Genomic DNA, 23,838 nt, shown 5'->3' with positions numbered 1-23,838 from the left:
TGATCGTTTGAAAAAAAGTCGGCTGAACTTATTTCCGGCCTTAGCCAGCTCTCTGTACCTACAACTATTTGAGCTTCATTGCTTTCTATTAGGGCTTGGAGCTCTGGTTCTTTCCCAACACAGCTACGACAATTTACAATTACAATACCAATCGTTTCTACAACTGCCTTACTGTGTTTCACCTGCCCACTTTTAGACGGACGTCCTTTCTGTGGTTCCCTGAGACCCTCTAACCTAAAAAACCTTCCACACAGCCCCCGCTACCCGTGTAGCCGGCTAATGTGTGTAGCGGACTCCTGGCCTATTATGCAGAACCCAAAAACCCACCACCCGATGGCGCAAGTCAAGGAATCTGCAGCCTACACGGTCACTGAACCGCCTGAGACTTTGATTCAGACCCCCCACTCGGCTCTGCCACACGCCATACATCTAACAGGCAACACGTATCCACGCCAGGCTTCATATTTAGGAATGTACTTTTTCTGTTCTTAAAATATTGTAAATAAGCAATGCGAATTGTGGAGTATCAGTTCGGTAGCATTTAACTGTTTATTGTGTAATGCCTTCAGTTTCCGTCACTGTATGTCAGATATTCCGCGCCTTTCAGACCCGGGAATTTAAATGCAGACCAGTCTGCGGAAAGAAACAAAGGCGAGTGAGAGCAAAGTCTAGAATGGGAGCGCGTACAGCGCGAACGTTGTGTTCGGAGATAGCGCGGTCTGTAGGAAGCTGCGTCAGACGGCTATCTCATCCATCTGCCAGCACTCCGTCCTCTAGGCGCCACATAACGCTTTCCGTCCACAGTGGGATCGCCCTGGACACGGCTAGCACCACAGCAGCTGCCTCAGGGCTCATACTGCCAGCGGTACCTGCACCAGGAAAGTGGCGAACGTACCTTCTTCGTGCTGCTGCCACCTCTGTTACAGGTGGCTGAATTTTCTGGATTGTAACCTACTGGTTGCAAATTGTTACCAGAGAAAAACTTCCCAACGACCACGAGTTCACTTAACATGGGACACGTGCTCGAAATGGAATTGAATGCAGAAGGCAATGGAAACTACTGAATTAAAGATATTTAATGTTTACCCATAGGTGGCCTATAATTGCAAAAGTTACATGATAATCCTTCCATTGGCGAAAGATTCGGTGTTAGTCTCGCTTTTGAATCTTCGCGAGAAGACTGCCAAGGAATAGGTAACCACGAGGAAAAGATCGAATAACGAAGGAAAGGGTAAAATTCTACGAGTCAGAGCATGGGATGTCAGAAATCTGTTATGGTAGGTAAGCTAGAAAACCTGGAAAAAGAAATGTAGAGGCTACATCTAGATGTAGTGGGAACAGTGAAATGAATGGAAAGAAGATAAGGTTTTCTGATGAGACGAATATATGACAAAATCAGGAGTTGTAGAAGATGGTGTAACGGAATAGAATTGGTCATGATTAGGAAGGTAGGACAGAGAGACAGTGTGTAACCAAATCCTCAGTTTACCGCCTTTTGGTGAAACAAATCGCATGTGATCCAACCTAATACTTCCGTGACTGTTTTTGTTTTACTATTACATAATTAAACATCAGTGATCTAGTGTACTTTTCTTCCTTTCACTTATTAAGGCGATTAACTGCCATGTTTAACCAAACTCATAACTTACATAATGCAGTGTTCTGGATTATTAGCCGTTACACACTAAATCTGCCGCTTCTTCGGCCGTTTGCGTGACCTAGGTGCGTATCCTTGGCTGCGTAAAAGTCTACCCTGAGGACAAACCGCTTACAAAACTGTACAGCCTTATTCCACCCAACGAAGTATAGGCATTTATCTTACACTGCACAAACACATAATTAATTATAATTTTGAATAACTTTGACCGTATATAATTCAAACCGAAATTTATAAATTGTCAGGAAATCGACTGTATTTTTCCAAAGTCTAGGGTGAATGTGGGGTTCAATCGTAACCAACAACACAACAAATAGTTCACTTAACTGTCCTTCAAATAACTTGGTTAAGTCACCAAAACAACAGTGGTTTTGTTAGAAGACTTACTGAGAAATTGTATCAGCTTCCTGCGTGACAGTAAAATGAAGCGTTGTATGACAGAGTGGCGTATCTCAATTTTGCTCATTTTAAGGATCTGAATGTTTTGTGAAACATAGCACAGAAAAAATTAATAAAGCCTAACGGAAGAACGTATAAGGATTTTGAGTCTAATAGGGGATAGGGATCATTTTGAGGATCTGAATGTTTTGTGAAACATAGCACAGAAAAAATTAATAAAGCATAACGGAAGAACGTATAAGGATTTTGAGTCTAATAGGGGATAGTATTAACACTGGAGCATAAATTACGTGTATTGATGTTAATATTATCACCATAACTATTATAAATTCCATGAATTTCACTTTTAGTTAGCAATTTAACTACGAATTAAGAATACTTGTACACTATTAAGTCTAGTGATATTAATATTATCATCATGATTATGTATAAATTGTATCAATTTCCGTTTGAATTAATATAAAGAGCATCTCAGTGTCCGCAGTTCGCGGTCTTGCGGTAGCGTTCTCACTTCCCTCGCACGGGGTCTCGGGTTCGATTCCCGCCAGGGATTTTTCCTGCCTCGAGATGACTGGTTGTTGTTGTGTCGTCATCATTCATCCCCATTACGGTCGGAGGAAGGCAATGGCAAACCACCTGCACTAGGACTTTGCCTAGTACAGCAGTGCGGGTCTCCCGCATCGTCCCCTACGCTCCTCGGAGTATGGGACCTCATCATCATCATCAGCATCTCAGTCGTCTTGTCCTAAAAAAGCTCTTTCACAAAACCAACAAACATAGGGTGAACAGGAGGGACGTATGGTAGCAAGTCTAACATTTCCTTTTTCTTCACAGTACTGACTGGCTGCATTTCACGGTATAGAGGTTCCTGTTTCATACTGTTGAACTGGACAGGACGTCCCTTCTTTCATTTTTGAACGTCCAAGATGAAAAACCGTATATCAGCATTCAAAGTTCTCTTTTAATGTGTCTTCGTAGATTCAGATCTTCTATAGTACAATCACTGAATTTTTAGCCAATGTATTGGACACTTTAATTCATCAGTTTTGCGATTAACTTCTTCTAGACTACAAATTCTTCTTGCTTCATCCGGTACTACAGTTAATGGCTTCTTTCTTCGTGATTCAGCAATATTTTTATATCAGTCTGACGTTGTGTAGTCTCTCCTTTTATCTAGATTTCAACAGAACCAAAATCATCGTCGTTTGGCAGATACATGTGCCCACTTGTCATAAAAATATGGTCAAGAACATCCACTTGAAGTAACGAATCAGTCACAAGTTTCAAATTCCAGTACAAGCTTCACAGCACATTACTATGAATTTTCTTGTACTAGCCACTACCTTAAAGCGTCTGACTACGAATGATGAAATTTCGATGAGGGCATAGTCAGTTCTGTGGTCGTGACAGCTAAGATTATAATAATATAAACTGAGTTTGTTCAATGCTACTGACATGTTAACTTTGGAAATGCCGGGGAATTTTCCGAAACAAATGTAAAAGCATAAGCATCTTTGGAACTAAGTTTTGATAATTCCTTACGCACTTTCATCGATTTTCATGCACATTCGGCTCTCCTTAAATGTAATTCACGTTGCATTTCTAATTTTTTTTTGTTTTTTTTTTTTTTTTGTTTTCACCTTCAGTACCTGATATCCACATTCGGTAACTATCACATCTGCATGTATCTCTTCTTGGTGGATGAAAACTTAGATTGAAAGCAGGATTTAAAATCTTTCTCTACAAAACTTGTGACACTGGTTTAATGACATCTTCAGCATGTTTTTCTTTACATAAATTGTACATAACTGTTATGTTCAATTAAAGACGCAGGTAATGCGTATAAGTGTTTTCTGATCGAGAATAATGTGACTAATGACATGGACAACTTTTAATGTGGGAATGAAAATGACTACCTTCTGGAGCTTTACTGGAAGGTTTGTGACGACCTCTTAAATCACTATCAGGCTCTCCTCCTACATGGAGTCATCCTGCCATCAGACATTTGGAAAGTTCTCAGAAACGACTTTTTATAGACTTTAACTGAATAATTCTGAACATGTAAATATTATTTTTGAATAGAAGTCTTTGGTGGTCGAGATCTTGATCGTGATCTTCTTGCTGCAAGAGATTCTGGATTGATTAGTTCATAGAGGTAGGTATTTTGATGGTTAAAACATCCCACTTTCCAAAAACTGACATAAATTCCTTTCCATTCTTATTTGGTTATTTTTGAAGCGAATTGTAGTTTACAGTCGCAGTCATCATTACAAAACATTTTAGCAGGAAATGTTTTTTTCTTTTCTGTTACTGTATTCTTCACCTCGATAGCTTTTCAGTTTCATCTCCTGACCTCTAACTTCTCTCTGTCATTTTCTTCCAACTGATTGCTTTTGCTCATCTTGTTCATTAGACTCGCTTTCGGATGTGTGATACTCTGAAGCAAAAGACAAATTTGTTCCCTCTTCGTTCATGATTTCCCTAAGCATTTCTGTATCATTCATATTGCCACGACCGTAAGCTTCTAGAAACACCAGTATCAAATGGCAAATAATTAAGCCAGCGCTTTCGACAACAGTATAGTAATATAAAAATTATTTAAAAACAGTTTAGATAATGTTATAATACAGAATTCATCCTAAAACATCTTAGACGATGTTATAGCACAAAACATTCCTGAAAACAGTTTTGACAATGTTAAAATAAAACAAGAATTTCTGCATAGTAATAGTAATAGCAATAATAATAATAAAAGAAAACTTTCCAGGGGTGGAACGGAAAACCTAATTTTGTTTCATAGCATTTTGGTGCAACTTAGACCTACTTCACATTGCCAAATCATTTCATAGTAGAAATTACGGTGTCAACTGTGATGATCCTGCACTTACAAAGACATACATCACTATGCTATCGAAAAGAATACAGTTTCTATTACATAATATAATACTTAACTCATTTTTGCTAGAATCTGACTTCCATCATTAAACCTTTTCAGACATTAAACTATAAAAATGGCCGACAGCTCGGGGAGAGCAAAATTTAAATTAGTTCTTCTGAAATTTACTTTAATATTAGGAAGCCAATAATTGTTATAGAACTGAAATTAGTTGAAAATGAATCATGTAACCTGTGCAGTTATTACTTGGTCCTATTGCCACTATGTTTTTAAAATCCGGAGACTGAATGATTATTGAACGTAATTATTATCCTATTGGAAAAGTAATAAAACCAAATTTACCATTCATAAGTAAAAATGCAGCCAAAACCTTTGGTTCATTGGAAATAATAGCTTCCTGAGATAGTGAAGACATCATGAACTTTTACATTCGGCGCCGGCCGGTGTGGCCGAGTGGTTCTAGGCGTTACAGTCTGGAACCGCGTGACAGCTTCGGTCGCAGGTTCGAATCCTGCCTCGGGCATGGATGTGTGTGATGTCCTTAGGTTCGTTATGTTTAACTAGTTCTAAGTTCGAGGGGACTGATGACCTCAGAAGTTAAGTCCCATAGTGCTCAGAGCCATTTGAACCATTTTCTTTTTTTTTACATTCGGCAAACAATGTTAAGATTCTGATATTTGAAGGCGTATATTAAACACAAAACATTAAATATACATTGACAGGGAAATCAGGAATAAGAAATTTAGATAAATGAATATTAGAAGCTACTGGGAACATAAAATAATATATGCTTAAAATTGGAGAATAATTAAATACTTAGTTTTCTTGTACGCTTCTAACGAAAGTGATTACAATCAAGTTCTCGCCCTGAAAGTTGCTGTGCCGTCAAAACTGTGATGGCAAATTTATACCAGTTCCTCACGTCTCTGACCATGTGGATTAATAAGGCTGACCAAGATGTCTGTAGAGGCCGTTGTTCATAATGCAGTTACCGCTCAGATACTCCAACAATTACTGCGATAGACACGATTTCTCTATATACATTCAGTAGCCGCATCACAACTCTACGCACTTTTAAGCAGTGTTAAAACCTCACATCTTCAGAGCTGGATACCACGTCCACGTCGGCAGTCAGTGCGACGCTGTCTGCGGCTCTTCCCATTCTGTCCGCCACGCACCACTGCAAAGTCATACAAACAAGTGCGAAAGGAGAACTTATCGTTAATCCCTGCCTTGCGCAGTTAAATGTCCGAAAATTGTATTTCAAAAAATAAGTCAGTGCGACGCTGTCTGCGGCTCTTCCCATTCTGTCCGCCACACAGCACTGCAGCGTCATACAAACAAGTGCGAAAGGAGAACTTATCGTTAATCCCTGCCTTGCGCAGTTAAATTTCAGAAAATTGTATTTCAAAAAATAAGTTCCCCAAGAATATTAGTCATTTCAAATAATACACTACTGGCCATTAAAATTGCTACACCACGAAGATGACGTGCTACAGACGCGAAATTTAACCAACAGGAAAAAGATTTGGTGATATGCAAATTTTTAGCTTTTCAGAGCATTCACACGAGGTTGGTGCTGGTGGCGACACCTACAACGTGCTGACATGAGGAAAGTTTCCAACCGATTTCTCATACACAAACAGCAGTTTACCTTCGTTGCCTAGTGAAACGTTGTTGTGATGTCTCGTGTAAGGAGGAGAAATGCTTTCCATGACGTTTCCGACTTTGATAAAGGTCGGATTGTAGCCTATCGCGATTGCGGGTTATCGTATCGCGTCACAGACAAGAGCACCTGCGATAGTGTACTCAACGACGGATCTGGGTGCAGGAATGACAAAACGTCATTTTTTCGGATAAATCCAGGTTCTGTTTACAGCATCATGATGGTCGCATTCGTGTTTGGCGACATCGCGGTGAACGCACATTCAAAGCGTTTATTCGTCATCGCCATACTAGTGTATCACCCGGCGTGATGGTATAGGGTGCTATTGGTTACGCGTCTCGGTCACCTTTTGTTAGCATTGGAGGCACTTTCAACAGTGGACGTTACATTACAGATGTGTTACGACCTGTGGCTCTACCCTTCATTCGATCCCTGCGAAACCCTACATTTCAGCAGACTAATGCACGACCGCATGTTGCAGGTCCTGTACGGGCCTTTCTGGATACAGAAAATGTTCGACTGCTGCCCTGGCCAGCACATTCTCCACATCTCTCACCAACTGAAAACGTCTGGTCAATGGTGGCCGAGCAACTGGCTCGTCACAATACGCCAGTCACTACTCTTGATGAACTCTTATATCATGTTGAAGCTGCATGGGCAGCTGTACCTGTACATGCCATCCAAGCTCTGTTTGACTCAATGTCCAGGCGTATCAAGGCCGTTAATACGGCCAGAGGTGGTTCTTCTGGGTACTGATTTCTTGGGATCTATGCTCCCAAATTGCTTGAAAATGTAATCACATGTCAGTTATAGTTCAATATATTTGTCCAATGACAACCCGTTTACCATCTGCATTTTTTCTTGGTGTAGCAATTTAATGGCCAGTAGTGGATTTACATTCTTTGTTATTCTACTTCAGTAATTATTTAATACATAATAATACACATTCGTTCAGGTGCTTCCATAGATTCACAACATTGCCAGCAGATTAATGTCCATTTTCCGTCGCATAAATTTTTGTCAAAAAATTTTATGTTTTTATTGTGTTTCTAGGTTAAATAAAATTGTTACGTTAAAAGTAATAGGATTACTCTTACCAGAATCACAGCAAACCGACGTCAATGCAAATAGCTCAGGTATATATACCGACAATTCTTGATTTGTAAAAAATAAAAAAAAAGTTTTCGATTCTGTGACCTTCCCTAGGAGGATAGGATGTTTTTGAACTGTAGACTTCTTAAAACGTTATTTTAACTCTTTTTTGAACATTGTAAAAGTGGTATTACAACATTTATACTGGTAAAAAATAAAGTTATATCGCACCATATCTCAAAATCTGCGGTCCTGAATTTTTTGCACGTAGAAGATGAAGAGACAGAGCAAGTATATGAGGATACTGAACATGTAATTCACTATGTTAACGGTTGTGAAAAATCTAATTGATCATGGGAGGGTGGAACGCTGCGGCAGGGAAAGGAACAGAAGACAGTGTTGTGGTAGACTATTGGCACGTTACTAGAAATGAGAGGGAAGAGACTGAGAGATTTCCGCACTAAACATCTACTGGTAGTAGCGAACACACGCCACAGAAATGACAAGAGGAGGACATACCCGTGGAAAAGGCGTCGGGATGGAGGGGTTAATCACTGGACTAATTCACGGTGAGACAAATATCCTGAAATCAGATATTGTACCGTAAAGAGTGCACAGAAGCAGATAAAGACTCCGATCACAATGTGGTAATGACGAAGAGTAAGCTAGATCAAGAATACTCGGGAATCAACTTGGAAAGTAATGGAATACTAATATCTAAAATGGATGGTCATCGGAACGACAGATTCAGCATACAGAAAAGTTATAATAACCTTCCGTGATAAACGTCATCAAACTTGGAGACCACGAAATAGACAAAGTGAAAGAATTCTGCTACCTTGGAAGCAAAATAACACATGACAGACGAAGCAAGAAGGACATATAAAGCAGACTGTTACGCGAAAAGAGGACACTGACCTTAATTTGAGGACGACAGTTTTGAGAATGTACATTTAGAGCACATCATTGTTTGGGCAGTGGGAAAACCGGAAAAGAACAGAATCGAACAGTTTGAAATATGGTGCTACCGTAGGATGTTGAAAATTAGGTGGACTAATAAGATAGTAAATTATGTTTTCTGTAGAACAGTTTGAAATGTGGTGCTACCGTAGGATGTTGAAAATTAGGTGGGCTGATAAGATAGTAAATTATGTTTTCTGTAGAACTGGTGAGGCGAGAAATACGTATCACCGACAGGAAGAAGGGATATACTGTTAGGACGTATTAACATCAGGAAATATCTTCCATGGTACTAGAGGGAGCTTTAGAGGGTAAAAACTGTAGGAAAAAACAGGTATTGTAATACATCCAGCAAATAACTGAAGATGTTAACTGGAAATTTATTTATTTATTTATTTATTTATTTATTTATTTATTTATTTATTTAACCTGGCAAGATTAGGGCCATCAGGCCCTCTCTTACATCTAACCAGGCATTCTACTTATTTTACAGTCATATGTTTCAGTAGGCATGTTAAACTACATCTAATACAAAAAGTGAGATAAACAATTAGAAAGGTACACCTCGAAAAATACATTATTGAAGTGAAAGATTTAAGATAGGAGTGCTGGCAGCAGGGAGTATGAGGGAGACTCATGGTGAAGCGAGGAGAAGAATAGAGAGACATGATGAAATATAATTAAGGAAAATATAAAGAAAAAGGAGACTGCGTGTCTAATAGAGATAGATGAAGAGGAAGGCATCTCAGGAGCAAGATAGGAGACACTAGCTTTGCTATTTGACAGATGAGAGGATTTGCCTTGCACATTAATTTTGTGGAGAATTTTATGCGGATGATAGTAGGAAATGCTTCAACTTCTTCTTAAAAGCAACAGGAGATTGAATTTTCCTCAAGGTAAGGGGCAGTTTGTTCCAGAGGCGGACAGCGGCAACTGAGAAGGAGTTTGCAAAAGTTTTTGTTTTGTGAGTGGGCACAGTTAGGATACCAGATAAGAGTGACCTCGTGTTTCGATTATGATGGCATGACAGGATTTTAATCTCTGAAGCTAGGTACTGGGGTGCTTGCGCGATGAGGAGTCGGTGAAGTAGACATAGAGTGTGGTAGTCACGCAGTTTGTCCGGCCGCAGCCACCCTAGCTCGGAGTATGAAGCACTAACATGATCATATCGGCGAATGTTGCAGGTGTAACGCACACAGGCATTCATGGTTAGCTCTAGCCGTCTTTTGTTTTCACTACTCATGCCTTGTTGAATCACATCACAATAGTGGAGGTTCGGTAGAACGAGTGCTTGCACGAGCTGGCGTTTCAAGTCCTGTGGGAATATGTTCCGAAACTTTTTGAGAGCATAGAGACAAGCAGACGTTTTTCGGCACACTGCGACTGTATTCTCCGCCCAGTTGAGATGCTCGTCCAAAGTTACACCCAAGTTCTTCACTGTTTTCTGATATGGTATTGGAGTACCTTCGAGCAGAATAGGAGGTAGCCGTTCGCGGAAATCTGAACTTATTAATTTCTGATGGGCTATTAAGATTACTTGCGTCTTTTTTGCATTTAATTTAAGCCCCAGGTTTTTCGCCCATGTCACTACTGAAGACAGATCATCATTCATCAGAGCGATTGCAGTGTTTACGTCTTCAGGTCTGACGCTGAGGTAGAGCTGGAGGTCGTCGGCATAGAAATGATGTTTACAGGAGGACAAAACCGACGAAATATCGTTGACATATAAAGAAAACAAAAGTGGTCCTAAGACTGATCCTTGTGGCACTCCCGAAGAAACATGTTTCCAGGAAGATTTTTCATTTGCGCAGACAACACATTGCTGTCTGTCTTTTAAGTAGCTTTCAAACCATCTCATTGCACTATCAGAGAAATTAAGCTGTTGCATTTTTCTGAGTAATATGTCAAAGTTAACAGTGTCAAAAGCTTTGCTGAAGTCCAGTAGCGTCAATATTGTTGCCTTTCGATTGTCGATGGCATATTTCAGGTCATCAGTTACTTTAATTAGAGCAGTGTTTGTGCTGTGATGTTTACGGAAACCGGATTGAAATTTGTCATATAGACTGAATTCATGCAAGTGTTCAGTGATTTGGTCATGAACAATATATTCCAGTGCTTTGGAAACAGCAGGCAGTATGCTAATTGGTCGGTAATCACTAGGCAGTTGCGGGTTTTCGACCTTAGGGATGGGTCGAATTATGCTTCTTTTCCATGCAGTGGGGTATATTCCGTTCACGAGGGAAAAATTAAATATGTCAGTTAAGACAGGTACTAAGATATCGGCAACATTCTTAATCATGGTTATACCGATACTGTCGTTGCCTATTGCATCAGAAGAGATTCTCATTATTGCTTTTCTTGCCGTATTTGTTGTTACATGTTTTAGATGAAATGTATCGTTGTTAGTTATCCTGTTTGGGGATTCTTGTGGACGGAAATCATCAGCCGTGCTGGTATTCAGAGGTGCAGAGAAGAATTCATTTAATTCGTTAGCTGACACATGAAAAGTAGTTTCCGATTTTGCCTTTCCGACCCCCAGGCTACGGAGATTCTTCCATAGAGTCGTGGGTGTCAGATCGCTGCATACGAGGGAGCGAGCATGCCTGATTTTGGCATTGCGAATGCATTGTTTCACTCTGTTCCGTAGCTTTCTATATTCTTCAAAACGTTCGGGTTTCGGATCTGCCTTGAAACGCCTGTGGGCAGCATCCCTATTAGTCATCATTTGACGTAATTCAGCTGTCAGCCATGGAGCAGGAGATTTTCTTACACGGACTGTGCGCACAGGTGCATGTTTGTCATAGAGGGCAGTGAGTTTATCACCAAGTTCATTAATTTTGCCGTCGATTGTAGGTTCTCTGATTATTTGATGCCATGAGATTTCTGAGCAATCGGCTGTTAGAGCGTCAAGGTCAATACGTTTCATGTTCCTACAAGTTATGTAACGCGATTTGATCCTTGGGGGCTGCACAGAGTAGGCCAGGAATATTACATCATGTGCTGAGAGGCCAGGGGCCGATGATTGACCAACATCTCTTACTTTGTCAGTCTGTTTCGTTGCGATCACGTCTATAAGAGTATGACTGTGCGCCGTATGGTGTGTGGGTTGTAATGGAAGAATGTTCATGCTATTGCAACTAAACAATCTTCTTAGGTTTATTGCGGAGGGAGTGTCTCTTAGCAGGTCTATGTTCAAGTCACCCATTACGATGACATGTTCGTATTGACACTGAAGTGAATGTAATTCCGACTGGAAGGAACTCATTGAGCTTATTTTTGGTGGCTTGTACACGACGCCAGTCAAGAATTTCCGACTTTGTATATTTATTTCAATGAACATGAATTCAGCCTCTTTTTCTTCAGCAGGATTTGACGTACATAAGACTTTCGCTTTGAGATCTGTTCGTATATATGCGCCGACCCCGCCACCTCGCTTTTTTGATCTGTCTGCCCTAAGAAATGTGTACCCTGGGAGATGAATAGATGCAGAGGATATGTGTGGTTTCAACCACGTTTCGGATAAGAGGATTACGTGGTAGTTTAGTTGGTGGAAGAGGAGGCTAAGTTCTTCGTAATGCGCAGGTAAAGACTGAATGTTGCAGTGAGCTGCTAAAAGCTCGGACGCGTTCCGCTGAGCAGCCTGGAGTAGGGTGGCAGACTGGTTTGTCCCTTTGTTAGGCACTACCTGCCGCGAGGGGCACTGACCGGTGTTTCCGCCAAGTGACATATTCCAGGGGTGTCCGAGATTTTGCGCGCCCTGTTTGTGACTCCGCGAGAGCCGAAAGAAAAGCGACTGCAAGAGATTTCCTGAGGTTGCGGGAGTATAGAAAATGGATTAGTGGTATTCGGTGCAGGGAGAATATGACCAAAATGGTGACAGCTGTGTGTCACTGAGTATACTATGTCGTAAGAGGAAAAGTGTAATTAGAGTATTTGAAACAGCTTAGGGTGGAAATAAGGGAAAGAGGAGTGATTTAAGAGGCCGATGCTGCCAGCAGAGAGAAGAAAGCTTAATATTTAATAGAGTATCGTAGGAAGCTAGAATTAAATTGAAATTTGCTAAAGTGATACTGATAGTAATTTTTGTTATGAACAATTTAAACCGAAGAGATGGTTGACTAATGAACTAAAGGAGAGACAAATAATTGCAATAGAACTATTACAGAATGGAAGAGAATAAACTGAGAAAATGAAAAAAGTATTAGCAGTAACTAAAACTAAGCAATGGCTACAGCTAAAGACACAAAAATAGTAAAAAGTTAATACAGTTACAAAAACAATTAGTTGAAGGTACAAATAATTGAAAAGTTAATAAGTTACAAAAACAATTAGTTGAAGGTACAAATAATTAAAAAGTTAATACAATTACAAGACTATATCTGAGTATAGGACTGTTAAAATTTGAAAATGGTGTTAAGTTTGACTTTTGGCTCGAGTAGGTTCACTTAATACTATTTAGTTCTGTCATGTTTGTGACTGTCTTCTTTCCAGCTGCAGTCTTAATGATTACTCTGCCATCCTGAGTCCACACATTCTGAAGACCGAAATGGGATATGGCACTGTTTAAAATCTTTAGCCGCTCGTGTGTCAGATCTTCCCTTATTGTAATCCCTGTCCTTGCTAACTTCTTCTTCTGGGTAAAGATCTCAGCCCTTTTTCGGTACGACACAAATTTAATAATTATTGGACGAGGTTTGGTAGCACCTGGTAGTTTTCGTCCCACCCGGTGGCTCCTGTCAATGTCTGCCTTGGTCACTTCGACGCCTAATTTTTCACGCGCAACCTGTATAAGCAGGTTGTCCGTGTCTTCTTCTTTATTTTCTGCTACTCCAAACAGTCGTAGACTATTTCGCCTTTGGTACTGTTCTAGCTCGTCTGTGGCGGCAGATAGTTTCACTTCCAACTCTCGTGCCTTTTTCTCGTATTCAGACACAGACTTTTTTAGTGCTGTAATTTCGGCAGTATTGGCCTCAACAGTTTCACGCATTTTGGCCAATACTGCTGCCGTTACAGTATCTGATATGGTGCCTGCTATCAGATCGAGATTGTTTTTATCGCGAAGCGCAGCGTTTACCTCAGAGCGAACCAACTCCGCTATACCGGGAGCCGCGGCCGCACCTTCCGCCAGGAGCAGGCCCGCCGCACCTGCTGCTTCCCCGCTGCTGGACGCGCTGCTGTTGATTCTTCTGTTTACCATTTTCTCGCAGATATTGGCGGAGCACAGAAAAAAATAGCACTACTGCACAGAACACTGTTGTTTACACGATTTCCACTTGTACTAGACAACACCACCTGCGAGAACACCTTCGAATTCGACTAAATTTCGCGAGCCGAACTTAACACGTGTTACACTGCAGCCGCCAACTCTGTGAGGAAGAGGTTGATACAGGAGAGGAATTCGTGGCTGGTCGCATCAGACCAGTTAGAGAATTGATGAAATAATTTGACGTCGCTTCGCTACAGCATAACTTGCAGTTATATTTGATATTGGCCATATACGAAGGCCAGGTCGGATGATGTGGTGACTTAATGAAGTTCTAATTAAATAAATGGAGTGGCTTCTCATTACTTGCACAGCAGTTGTGGTATCAGCATCATCCAAACATGGAGAAAGTAATAAATGAAAATAGTGGTGGAAACATGTTGAGCCATTTTTGAGGAAACTTTCCCGACTTTGGGGCAAGATGACTTTTTGCCATCCCCAGGCAATCCTGATGGCTGATCTCTCTTCCACTCTTTTTCTCTCTGTCCCTCTCTCCCACTCACTCACTCTCTCGGGAGGTAGGCGGGCTGTCCTAAGGCATACATATGCCCTTTGCAGACGGAGGGTTTTTACAAGTTTATTTATTTTCTTTGTTTCGATGACTTCTAATAAGTACATTTAAATTGTTTTCAATTTTTGCTTAGCTTTGATTATGCCAAAAGATAAAAATGCGAAGCAGAACTCTGAAATATAGCGTGTGTCTATATCATCGGATATGTTAACTTCATTACAACAACACTAACCATTTCTCGAGACACCATGAAATATTAGAAAGAGGTAGGTGTTGCATCATTGCCCAGCTATAGAGATCACTTATAGCAACACATATTCAACTGTATTTTTATCATAATTGGCAGGAAAGACTTGTTTGCAATATCACGCCTTTGATAATGGTGGACGATTCGCCTCTGTTCTCATAACAACCTGTAGCTTTCAGCAAAGCATCTCATGCTAAACTAGATGAAGTCACATATGAGCTGCTCAAGGTTTACCTGTTTCAAGGCAGAGTCCATAAAATATTCAAATATGCAGGACGACAATTATTTAACTCTGTGAAACAAAATCGTCATAACTTCTGAACGGTTTACGTTAGAACGCTCAAACTGAAAGACTGGCCATGGTGCATGATAGAAATTAGTATGCGCTGTATGGTTTGGTTTAGCGATGAAGCCCATTTTAATTTGGATGGTTTCGTTAGTAAGCAAAATTGGTGCATTTGGGGGAATGAGAATCCGCAATTCGCGATCGAGAAGTCTCTTCACCCTCGACGGTTGGCTGTGTGGTGTGCAATGTACAGTCACGTGATAATCGGTGCGGTATTCCTTGAAGGCACGGTGAATATCGAACAGTACGTGAAGGTTTTGGATGGTTTCATCCCCATTATCCAAAATGACCCTGATTTCGACAAGATGCGGTTAATGAAGAACGGAATTCGACCCCAGCGCAGCAGGAGAGCGTCTGATACCCTGGAAGAGCACTTTGGAAACCACATTCTGGCTCTGGGGTACCCAGAAGCCACTGACATGGGCCTCGATTTGCCGCCACATTCTCCCGATCTGAACACATCTGACTCCTTATTGTCGAGCTGTATTAAAGACAAGGTGTACAACAATAACCCCATAACCATTGCTGAGCTGAAAACAGCCATTCAGGACGTCATCGATAGCATCGATGTTCCGACACTTCAGCGGGTAATGCGGAATTTCGCTATTCGACTATGCTACATCATCGCCTAAGAAGGCAGACATACCGAACGTGTCATAACCTAAATCCGAACATCTGTAGTGACGTTTACATTTTGAAGAAAGTGTGTGCACGTCGTGGTTTGTAACTAATTAACGGTTTTTCATATAGTTAAATAATCCTGTATCAACCACTAGATATAATTCATAATACTCTGCAACTGTCTAACAAGTAAATAAAGGCCACAGTTTGCATGACCTCTGGTATTCGCATTCTTTTATAGTTACTTCGCCAGGAAGCAAGCTTCAAGCTTTTGAGTGCTTCAATTTTTTGCAACTAGTCATCCAAAAAGCAAAAAGAAAAGAAAAACAGGTCTCCCTCTCTCTTAGCGGTAGTAAACAACTCGGTATACCTTAAACTCTGAATACTCATCATTGTAGCTGACTGGAGTAAGCTATACTTTATGGCATATGCACATGAGTCCTGTCAGACCGACTGTATGCACCAACAGTTCATAGCAGATATTCAATGTCTGCGTGAGTTGTGCAAACGGTAGTTTTCATTTGTTGCTGAATCTATGAAATTTTTATATACTGCTCTCCAGCATTGAGTTTGACACTGTTAACTGATTTGATTAGAGTAAAGTCAACAAAATGTGCAGCCAACTTCTGTTTGGATTGAAAATAGCACAAGTTGTGATTCACAAAGAGCAATATAAAGACAGGAAGAGAAAATACTACTGCATGATAACCTTGGAAGGTTATTAATCTCAGAGAAATTATGAGTGTCCATGTACTGGATTTCGTTACGAGGGAGAAAAGGATTTGCTCCTGTCCACAGATTGTTCTTTATGTAGCAAGTGGCACATAATAATGTCTCACCAAGAAAGATTCCTCATGACAGACTGGTTGCACGTACAGCCTTCCAACTGTCACGCTCAGTACGTGTTCTTAGGAAATGAAAAGACTCTGTGCTATGTTTATGACTGGTTACAGGCGTCATATGGCTGCAACTGAGTGTCCAAACTTGCCCTGCTGCGTCGAACTCCTTTTCTCGCAGTCGAGCCCATCAGTTCTTCAACTGGCGTGGCCTTCCGTCCCGTTTCCGCTGTCTGCCGGTGACCAGAAGTGGTTCCTGCTGTAGCTACAAATAGTCCCGAAGAACGGGAAATCTCCGCTGGTTTGGCGTCTCTCAGACAAGGAGGCGACACGCCGTCCCAAGGTTAACGACGCCCGCCTCAGAGCAGGGCCACAGAGAGCTCCGGCTCCCCGGGCAGCTAACCGGAGCGCCACCCCTGACAGTAGGCAGCCCGCTGCACGTGCTGCCTGCCACCTACTGTGCCTTCTTGCAGATGTTCGCACGCCACCCGAGTTCTCAAGCCATAAACCTGCACACTGTGTCCACTACTTACTGTTACTTACATACCATGTACACTTCTTTACACAACTGAAGGTTTCCTATTTTATTCATTCAGATGTCGCTAGTTCTATCTTATTACAAGAAATAACTGTACAAAATTGCTGACTTCCTCATCTATTAACAAGCAAAAACTCTCCTATACAAATATTGGTTAATGACTTTATCTTAACACACACAAAAAATCTAACTTTACTAATATTGATTAAAAGCCTGGAATTTACGCAAAGTACAATCTTTACAAAATCATCTGACTATTCACAGAAAGCAAACAAAATTCTTATCTTCAACATCCGTTGGTACTCTGCCTTAGCTAAACTCCTATCTGATCTTAAACTATTTACTTATCTACACATGTTAGCTCAGCAGTAATTTATCACACACTCATTCACACTCACATTGTTAGCAGTTAATTTTATGAACTGTTAATTAGTGTTGATGCTTATTTAGCCTTCCTTATTACGTGCATATCTTCCTCTCCCACGCTCCTATTTTAATGTATAATAATCTGTATTTCTGAAGTCCAACTTCCTGCATTTACACTAGATTGGACGCATGCATGGGTTACTTTACGCCCTTCTGTAGAGACACCTTCATCCATGAACCAAGTAAATGGCTTATAATAAATAAACCTACAAAGAATTTGGTCAACACGTCCTATACTCCCTTCTTTCTTACCCTTCGTGTCTGCTTCGGATTTCTCGTCTCCTTGCTGAATCATCTCTTCCTTCTGCACCTCACATTGCCGTCGATCATCGTAGTTACTCAGTTCAGTGGTGTCTCCTTGTTGCTGTTAATGAAATAGAAAATTTCTCACGGCCCCTGCACCTTGACCATCGACTTCCCACGTTTCTTTGGCATAACTTAACATATCTTTCTAACAAAAAGTTGTGAGTAATGTTTGTTCCTCACGATACTGAAAAAAATTTCGATTTTTCATAAACTTACTTTATTCTGCGATTGACTTACTCCAACATAGCCATTTCGCGTCCGCTAGCTGATATTCGACACTCACGTTATACCCTTTATTTTAGTGCCTTCACGTCGCTCAGTCGTCCTCCCATCTCTCTGTCTCTTTATAGCGTGTGAGCCCTCTCATCATGCTCTTGAATTTTAACTTAATTGTCGTCATTCTTTATCAGACGTGGACTGCACGTTAACTGTGACGTTTACTGGCAACATTCTGCTAACACACAAAAACTTTACGTTAGTTACCATACTGTTGTAGTGAACTGACATTCCTCAACTAATAATTTCACTCGTCATTGTTTGATGCCTGAAATTCATTTTGACTTCTTTGGTGTGAGCTTGTCTGTTTTGTACACGCAGCGTAACTCAAAAACTTACACAATTTCTAGCTTTTCCCTTTCTGAGGATCCCTAACCATCGACCTCTCATCTCTAATTATTTTAAGCGTGTTGGTCCCAGTGTCCTCTGACGTGGACGGCTAATTCTTAAAATACGTGGCTCACGCATTCTTACCCGCAGACAAAATTACATCCCTTTATTCTATCTTCCCTAAATGCTCTTAGATATTGGTAGCAAGTCTCTCACACAACTTCATATTCCAGTCGACAAAGCTCTCCACCTTTATTTATCTTCACAGGACAGAACCAATAACAATTTACAGTCAACTAGCACATTCTGTCATTTACTCTTCCTGGACTGTTGGCTTACATCCTTGCATAGCTTCTTCCCTTACTTTCTGTTCCTACCCATTCGGTAGGATCTGGCTCTTATGGCATTCCACCTCCAGCTAAACTTCTCGATACAATGTCTTCCTTCAGATTTTATTATCACAATTGTACCCTCGTGCACTCTTTTCTTTCTGACTCCGTTACCTTAATGACATATCATCCAAGTTAACAACCAAATATAAACAAGACATAAACAAGACATAAAGAACAGTTATATCCCTTAGGACCTTTATATTTCCTCCCCACCTTTAAACTCAAGCAAAAAGTTTTAACTCTTCCCTCATACCTGTCATCAAAGCTCCTAACATCAACATTAGGTTCTTTAATACTAAATATACATTATTAAATAAAAATCAATTCCCAAAAAGTTCAAAAATTTCCAGCATTAAACAAACATGTCTCACAACTAATTATTCCCCCATTCTAATTTCTCAAAACAATTACTCAATATAATATTTAAGTTTCGCCACATGGTGCTTACCATACCACGTTCCCGTCTTGATCGACTCGAACTCTACAAAATTAGAGTGCACAAAACTCCTTATTCGCAGTGGTCCAACGTATAAAGAGAAAAACTTTTGACACTGTTTCTCTTTCTTGTTGACAGACCATGAGTGCACACTAACACCTTCTGTTCCACTTGACATTCATGTCAGATGACCTTCTGATCTGGCCTCTCTTTCTGTATCTTCCCTGGCTATTTAACATTTGATGCATATGATGGCTAAGTTTACCACATACTTGTGTCAGAGATTTCCACTTGGTGGAAAATCGACCAGCTCCCATATCCTGTCGAGTGGTTGTTGCTTACTTAGTGCCTAAATCACATGCAATGTAGTGGTGCTAAGTGGGAGTTCACTCATTACTTGTTCAAAGACGCTGAGAAATATTTCCCATGACAGGTGTTCTTTTGCACAATACAAACTTCACAAGCACACAAAATCCTACATTATTCTTTCCTCCAGGTTTGATGCAGGGTGGTACACTTATATGAAAACTGACCTGATCCTATGATGCTTGAGCATTGCCGTCCAACGACCTAGCTGGACTTGTGGTCCACTGTATCCTACTTCTTTGAAACAAAATTTATGGAGTGCTCCTGACACCGTTTGGGACTTCATTATCTTTAGTGGTGCATGAACCACGTATTTTGATATGACTCCCACTGTCACCAGAATGTAGCTTGTTCTTATGAGGAGTACTTGGAGATATGTTGTGACCATTTCATATCATTTCAGTGGCACGATCGGAAAAAGTAGTGGCTGGTGAGAGGAGGCGGGTTTAGCTTTGCGATACCTCTTGTCTTACACACAGACAAGACTAGGAAGATTATCCATTCCATGTTTCTGAAACATCATGTTGTTCTCAGCTTCATTAAATATTTCTTGGGGCCGAAACAAACTTAGCTGAAATGAGTCCACCAAATCAGTTTGTTGGTTAATCATTCCGAAACCAATAACAACTGCTGAAATTCAACTTAGTGTCTTCTCCTAAACAATACTCCTTTCCTAACCAGATAATACTGCCTGATTTGTATGCAGTTCTGCATTTGTATTTCGTTTTTATTCCCACAGTGCAGGGTTCTTATTCTGTTCTGCCGCAATATCAGATAAGGAGTTCTCAATGTACTTCCAGAATACAACATTCATGAGGCAGTACAGATTGAAACTATTATCCTGCAGGCCCTCTTTCACCTCATTCATCACACATAAAGGTGAGCAAGACAATGAATCCGCAAGGGTGTTAGTTCCTCCTGGCACAGGCTTTACTGAGAAATCGTACTCTTGCAGTGCTCGCTGGCAGCCGTACCGTAACGTACGATCCCAGCGTGTTTATCTCGAGGTAAGCGTCCCAGTGTGCTCTCCTACCTTCCAAATGCAGAAGCCTAATGTGGCGATCGGATCCGCCGATCTGGTCCCACCATAGACAGCGAAAACAGACCATGCTTGCCTTTCTCCATAGGCTTTATCTGCTGTTGCCGCCGGCCGGGGTGGCCGAGCGGTTCTAGGCGCTACAGTCTGGAACCGCGCGACCGCTACGATCGCAGGTTCGAATTCTTCCTCGGGCATGGATGTGTATGATGTCCTTAGGTTAGTTAGGTTTAAGTAGTTCTAAGTTCTAGGGGAAGTTAAGTCCCATAGTGCTCAGAGCCATTTGGACCATTTTGCTCTTGCCGGAAAGCCCACCCATGAGGAGAGAAACATAACTTCTCCACAGAACGCCATTCCACCTCATGAACCACAGAAAATTCCAAGCGTCGAAAAGGAATGAGAAAACTAAACTAATGTTTTCCACTAACAGAGTATCTTAGACCCGGCTCTGCCAAGATTCGGCTCGCGGCCAATGTCAGGACCAGTTGCCAAAGCACTTAGCCGTCCTTCACGTTTCTACCACTGCCAAGACACGCTGTCTGAGCGCGAGTAGGGGAAGAAGGAAAACTACGAACCGACGCACTTAAATGGCAGTGTAGTCGCACTGCATGAGACTTGGTTTTATATTTCACACTTCTCAGCAACGTAGGTCATAAAGAAAATAAATTTTCAGTATTATTTAATTATTTTTGGCGCACTGAAGAGCCAAAGAAACTGGAACACCTGTCTAATATCGTGTAGGGCTCCCGGCAGCACGCAGAAGTATAACAATACGATGTGGCATGGATTCGACTAACGTCTGAAGTAGTTCTGGAGGGAACTGACACCGTGAATCCTGCAGAGCTGTCCATCAATCCGTAAGAATACGAGGGGGTGGAGATCTATTTTGCACAGCATGTTGCAAGGCATCCCGCACATGAACAATAATGTTCATGTCTGGGGAGTCTGGTGGCCGGCGGAAGTGTTGAAACTCATAATAGTGTTCCTGGAGCCGCCCCGTAGCATTTTGGATGTGTGGTGTGACGCATTGTCCTGCTGGAATTTCCCAAGTCCGTCGGAATGCACAATGACCACGAATGGATGCAGGTGATCAGACAGGATGCTTACGCACATTTCACCTTCAGAGGCGTATTTATATCACTCCTACTGAACGTGCCCCACACCGTTACAGAGCGTTCAGCAGCTTAAACACTCTGCTGCTAACATGCAGGGTCGATGGATGGATTGTTTAGGTTGTACACGTCCATCCGCTCGATACAATTTGAAACGAGATTCGTCCGACCAGGCAACACGTTCCCAGTCGTCAACAGTTCGATGTCGGTGTTCAGGGGCCCAGGAGAGGCGTAAAGCTTTGTGTCGTGCAATCATCAAGGGCACACAAGTGGACCTTTGGCTCCGAAATCCCATATTGATGATGTTTCGTTGAATGGTTGGCACGCTGACACTTGTTGATGGCCCATCATTGAAATCTGCAGCAGTTTTCGAAAGGGTTGCACTTCTGTCACGTTGAACGATTCTCTTCAGTCTTCGTTCGTCCCGTTCTTTCGGGATCTTTTTCCAGCCGCAGCTATGTCGCAGATTTGATATTTTATCGAATTCCTGATATTCACTGTACACTCATGAAATGGTCTACGAGAAAATCCCCACTTCATCGCTACCTCTGAGACGTTGTGTCCCATCGCTCCTGCGTTGACTATAACACCGCTTTCAGTCACCATGTAATCTCGATAGCGTGCCATTGTAGAAGCAGTACCCGATCTGACAACTGCGGCAGACACTTGTCTTATATAGGCTTTGCCGACTGCAGCGCCGTACTTTGCCTATTTACATATGTCTGTATTTGAATACCCATGCCTATACCAGCTTCTTTGGTGCTTCAGTGCAGTTTACAGTAAAACATGAAATCTCCTAACTCTTCTTTCAGTTCCACTGCAAACAGTAGCAACTGAGAATGGACTAATACGTGCGACTTCAAAAATGTTACCATTCATACGACCAATTTCTTCACGTGCTCCATGCCTGCAAAGCACGAAGTATTTTCTATGTACAGAACGATAAATCCCGTCTGTCGATCGTTGAAATATTTTGCGCCTTCATTGTCAATTAAATCTTCAAATTCCTTCTGCATTGTAATATCGTTTCAAAGCAAATATGCAGTACCTGCCGTTATGGTAACTGGGAAGTCCCATCCCACTCTGTTATCATTCCCATTCACTTTAAAGGACTGCAACGATAGGTCGCTAGATTGTCTCTTTTTGTGCAAACAGCCACTGGACCTGTAGACGTCTTTCATACCACGAACAAACAGCGAAGGTTAAACACCGCTGACAGCTCGATTCTGCGGAACACGGAGATGTTGCTCTGTTCCATGTACTTCCGAGAAGTACACAGCAAAGCCGAGTGTCAGTATGGGCCTTGACCCGCACGCGACCCTCACACACTGCACGCGAGAAGTTTCAGCATGACGTGGCCGGCCCTGTCTTAGGCAGTCGTCACAGAATAAAATAAACAACTTGATACCAAAATTACCACGGAAAACGCATAAATCTGATTTAGTTTCTTTGCCATTTGATATGGAAAGTGGTCTCGAACGGACCGACGCCTCACAGTATGTTATGACGACGTGACGTAGGATGTTTCGTGTTTGGGTTTGGTGGCAAAACCAGTCGTCGTGTATGAAGATATAGAGGAAAAATGCTAGCTTTGAGTTTTCATCTGTGATGAAATAAAAAACTGCGTTCTTAACAAAAACTGCTGCTGTGTCCTGTTGTGCAACGGATACTCACAACTCTCTGCGTATAGTAGATACACATCAGCAGGATTACTCAGACACAACGGTCGCCACTAGATAACAACCTGGCAATAAAACTTAACTTCGCCCGAACAGGCCATGAAGACACAACAGCACCGACGGGCCGCCGTGTCATCCTCAGACCACAGGCGTCACTGGATGCGGATACGGAGGAGTATGTGGTCAGCACACCGCTCTCCCCGCCGTACGTCAGTTTACGAAACCGGAGCCGCTACTTCTCAATCAAGTAATTAGTTTGCCTCGCAAGTGCTGAGTGCTGCCTGCTTGCTAGCTGCAATCAGCAGACAGGATGGTCACCTATGCAAGTGCTAGCCCAGCCGGACAGCGCTTAACCTCAGTGATCTGCCGGGAAACGGTAACAGCATAGCACTGAGTAACTGAAATTCGTGTTAACTGGGTTTTATTTGTATTAACATGTTTCATTTA

The 23,838-nt window shown here is 41.6% G+C and overlaps 1 protein-coding gene across 1 annotated transcript in view; it reads left to right on the top strand.

The window, feature by feature from the left end:
- Positions 1-23,838, top strand: part of LOC126336488 (latrophilin Cirl-like) — a 254,196-nt gene that overhangs the window by 64,261 nt on the left and 166,097 nt on the right. The gene's annotated exons all lie outside the window — the stretch shown is intronic.

Source organism: Schistocerca gregaria, chromosome 2 (genome assembly GCF_023897955.1).
Source record: "Schistocerca gregaria isolate iqSchGreg1 chromosome 2, iqSchGreg1.2, whole genome shotgun sequence".
Classification (NCBI taxonomy): domain Eukaryota; kingdom Metazoa; phylum Arthropoda; class Insecta; order Orthoptera; family Acrididae; genus Schistocerca; species Schistocerca gregaria.
Note: the sequence above shows the minus strand (reverse complement) of the source record. Positions and strands in the feature narration are given on the sequence as shown.